At 45.2% G+C, this 4798-nt stretch overlaps 1 pseudogene; it reads left to right on the top strand.

Moving 5' to 3' along the window:
• Positions 1-457: 457 nt before the first annotated feature.
• LOC140718187 (kelch repeat and BTB domain-containing protein 4 pseudogene) lies at positions 458-3234 on the top strand (annotated as a pseudogene).
• The last annotated feature ends 1564 nt before the right edge of the window (positions 3235-4798 follow it).

Genomic DNA, 4798 nt, shown 5'->3' with positions numbered 1-4798 from the left:
ACCAGACCTGGCAAGAGCAGAGACAAAGGCTGAAGTCAGAACATCAAATTCCATCATGGACGTACACACTCAGTCATATGCCCCCCAACATATTCCCCCAGCCAGCACATCACCTGCAGCAGAACCCTTGGCACTGTACTTAGTATGACAAAACCTCATCAATTCAGGACTATACCAGTTTGACAATAAGCCCGAAAATTACCGTGCATGGTACTCCTCGTTCACCAGCGCAGCCGGCGGAGTCCAGCTCACAGCAACCCAAGAGTTGGACCTTATGACTAAATGGCTGGGAAAGGAATCAAGTGAACAGGTGAGACACATACGTTCAGTGTACGTCAACAACCCCAAGCTAGCCTTACTCAAAGCATGAGAGAGACTTTGGGAGTGCTAAGCGGCCCCTGAAATTATTGAAAGGGCGCTATTTCAACAGCTGGACAATTTTCCTAGGGTTTCAGCCATGGACCACACTAAACTAAGAGAACTCAGAGATTTACTCATGGAGATTGAAGGTGCTAAAGAAGACGGCTATTTAATTGGCCTATCATATCTAGATACACCACGCGGAATTGGACCAATTGTGGACAAGCTTCCATTTGGGCTGCAGAAAAGGTGGGTGTCTATTGGCTCAGAGTACAAGGAAGAGAACGGTGGCCGATTCCCTCCCTTTAAGTATTTTAGTAGGTTTGTGTGCAAGGAGGCGAAGAAGCGAAACGACCCTAACTTCATGAATCAAGGTAGCACCACAACTCACACCAAGCCAGTCAAATCCACTTTGAACAATTTTAACATCAATAAACCCATCTCAGTGCATAAAACTGAAGTCTCCACAACTAACAATGACCCTAGCAAGAATTGTCCATTGCACAACAAACCCCACACCTCAAAAAATGCAGAATGCTTAGAAAAAAACCCTTTGGCGCAAGAAAGACCCTTCTCAAGGAAATAGAATATGTTTTAAGTGCTGTTCCTCTACCTCCCACCTCGCTAAGGAGTGTACGTTCCCCGTAAAGTGCTTGGAATGCAACAGCACTGATCACGATGGGGCCATGCATCCCAGCCCGACACCGCAAACTGCCAAGGCTCCTTCACCCTCACAAGAGGACAGCGGGGAGGGAGAGGATCAACCCGATACGACTATTGTCAGCTCGAGCTGCACAGAAGTTTGCGGTCAAGGTCAGTCAAGCCATTCTTGCTCAAAGATCTGCCTCACTAAGGTGTACCCTAAGGGAGCCAAAGATAAGGCCATCAAAGCCTACATAATTCAGAATGACCAGAGCAACCGCTCACAAGTCAGACCAGGGTTCTTCGAGTTGTTCAGCATAGAGAGTAATCCATTCCCATACTACCTCAGAACTTGCTCTGGCATTGCAGAAACATATGGCAGGAAGGCAGAAGGCTTCCAGCTCGAGTCGCTGGATGGTTAAGTTGTCATCTGTCTCCCTCCACTCTTGGAGTACAACGAGGTCTTGAATAACCGATCCGAGATTCCGATGCCAAGCTCAGTGCTACACCAACCGCATCTCCACCACATTGCCAAGCACATCCCAGAACTGGATCCAGAAGCAGAAATACTCCTGCTACTTGGAAGAGACATTCTTAGGGTGCACAAAGTCAGGCAGCAGGTCAATGGACCACACGACTCCCCCTTCGTCCAGCGCCTGGATCTGGGCTGAGTGGTGATAGGAGAGGTGTGCCTTGGCAACATACACAAACCAACAGTTAACATGCTCAAGACCAATGTGCTAGAGAGTGGCAGCCATTCAGTTTTTCAGCCCTGCACAAGCTTTATGTGTATCAAGGAAGCACAACAAAGCTCTAACAAGCGTAATAAAGTAACGGAGAAGACACTGGGACAGTCAGTCTTCGCTCAAACTGAGCACGATAATAAACTTGCTCCATCAGTGGAAGACACCATCTTCTTAAAACTAATGGACACAAATGTTTTTAAGAGATGAAGCAAACAGCTGGGTCGCCCCACTACCATTCAGAGAACCACGCCAGCACTTGCCAAACAATAAAGAGCAGGTAGTCATGGAGGCCCACCCACCTGATAACTGTGCTCCAGCGATCAAGGACCTAGATCTAGGTGGAGAAACTATACCCACACAAAGGAGTTTGGGCCTCCTTTCAGAGATCACGACCGACACATCCACGTTCTCCGTTCCGACCACGAACAAACCATTGTTTTTGATCCCCTGGGCCTACTGGTGCCATTTACGATCCAGGGAAGAGCCCTCCTCAGAGAACTTTCCTCCGAGCTCTCCGACTGGGACACTCCACTATCAGAAGACAAGCTAAGCAGATGGGATGCTTGGAGAGGTCCACTTCAAGACCTAAGACAGCTTCATGTCCCACATGGTGTTCCCCGCTCTCAGAAACCAGCCAAAGCAATAGGAACCTGGATTGATCACGGCAAGGAAGAACAAGCACAATGCTTTGAGAACCTGGTATCTAGTTTAAAGGAAATTGGTGAAATTGTCCATATTTACCTGATTGGAAAAGAAGACACTCGGACAGACTCACTGGCAGTGCCTTTGCACTGTGATGATGATGCTATCGACGTCAGTGGGCAAAATCGATTGCGCCAGCAGATTACTGCTGTATGTTGTAGGTGGCCCCATCCCACAACAGATGTGGAAGTGCAACATGGAGACAATGGACTGGGAACAATGCGCATCACTGCCAAGAGATAATCTTCAGCACACCCTTGTATCCGTCCCAAGTGAGGATGCCATTTATCCATTGGAGGAGAAAACCCTTCAGGATACACATTCCAGTGCTGTCATTATTATGTGGTCTGTGACAATATGTGGGTTGAGACTAATCAGCTGGAGACTGCAGTGTCTTGTGCTGCTGTTGTTAACCTTAATGGAACTATCTATCTACTGGGTGGGGAATAGAGTGACCTGGACTTCTTTACCAAATCATCTCATCTCATTCAGTGTTTTTGACACACGTTCCAGGACATGCATGCTGCTATTCACAAGGACCTAATTTTTATAGTAGCTGAAAGAGATTCTCTGCTATATTACGATCCACTGCTTCCCAGGGGCTTGGTGTCCTACACCCTCCTTGTGGAAGATTGCCAGCTGCAATGGGTGTATTTATGTTTTCAGAGGTAAGTGTAAAAAGGGTGATGCCAGAACATTGGAACTGAACCCAGCCACATCTGTAGTATCAGTGATAAGTGGAATTGAGATATTGCTGACAAATTAGCAATTTGTTTTGGTGTGATTCTAACCAAGTACAGTAAGCTGCAGTTTTTAGGATTTAATTTGTTGAGTGCACAAAGTTATTTTGTTTTAAACTTCTGCAGATGACAACAAAATTTCAGCACTATGTTTGTTTACTAAGACATTAATTGACCTAAACAATGTCAAACTGTTGTCATGTTCTATTCCAGACCAAGACCATTTGCAGAGGTAGCTTGACTTCTACTTAAAGACTGATCTAGAGATTAAAGTTCTGTATCATGTTCATAGTGACCTTACAAAGGTCAGGCAGGAAGCGTGTTGCCCTTACGGCATTTATTTAACTTTATTACTTTTCCACTTTAAATAATTTGTTCACAGCCCGTTCCTTAGCCAGAGCCTACAGCAATTTGGGCATCGAGGGAGAGAGGAAGAGGAGAGCCATCCGCAGTACCACCGATGAGGCAGAGAGGGCCTCAAGGTGGCTGTGGCTCAGGAGAGGGGAGCCATGGAGTCATGTGTAGCCAGCCATCTGGACACAAGCTGGGGTCTGATCAGCCCCGGCTGGGTCACCTGGAGAAGGGTGTATGATGTTGAAAGACCCGAAACACCCGATGATTCCAGGAACATCACTGATGATGCGTCCAGAAGCATCAGTGGATGTATGCACACAGTTTGCAACTATTTCTAGTTAAAGTTAAAGGTTGATAACTACGTTACAGTTTAACGAAGGTAAAGTTCATTGTCTGCGATGTATCGCGGCATGTGATGACATCACCCCCGGTTTCACCGTGTCTTGTGGGTAAGTTACGGTTTGGAGAAACAGAAAGGTGGGGGCCTGCACGTGCAGGATCAACGCGAAAAGCTCCATTTCCACCCACAAAGAAACATCATAGAAGCAACACGTTTTCACCATACGTTAATGTGGAAGAGTGAACAGTAAACGGTTAATCTTACTGCGACTCTGTCTTTATTGACTCCTGTTTAACTTGGTGTTTAGTCAGAGTTTCAACACACTGCACGAGAAAACTACAACTTCAAAATATCCTTTCTAGCCAATTTTGCAATCATGTACCATACTTGTTTTGTAGGGGGAACCAATGAGAGCACCCATTTTCAACACAACAAAAATGTGTGCAGTAAAAATTTCAAGGCAAACCTTTTGTTGAAGCATCTGGCAAGGTGAACAAAAAAGGAACATATGTGAACAAAGTTCTTTGATCTGTGGTTGTGAAGTTATGTTAAAGGTGAGACGAGGAAGTTGATTGAAAAATACACGAGCAACACACAAAACAAAAGCTGTGAACAAACCAAATGAACCTACTTTAACTGAACAATAATGGCCTTTAAAAGTATCATCTGACAAAGAGCTTAAGTTACTTGCAGAGCATTTCCATTTTTCCGTGGGTGAATTCCAAGTGCTCAGCACTGAATGCAGGAAATTATGCTATCACTCAACAAATATAATTTACAAGTCTCACTAGCACTGTAGAGAATGAGATCACCTCTGTTCATACAATATTACATTATTACAATGTGGCATCAGATACACATTGAGCAAGAAAAAAGCTCTTACATATTCTTACAGAATGATAAACTGCTGGGAG

The sequence above is a fragment of the Hemitrygon akajei genome, chromosome 29 (genome assembly GCF_048418815.1).
Source record: "Hemitrygon akajei chromosome 29, sHemAka1.3, whole genome shotgun sequence".
Taxonomy (NCBI): domain Eukaryota; kingdom Metazoa; phylum Chordata; class Chondrichthyes; order Myliobatiformes; family Dasyatidae; genus Hemitrygon; species Hemitrygon akajei.
Note: the sequence above shows the minus strand (reverse complement) of the source record. Positions and strands in the feature narration are given on the sequence as shown.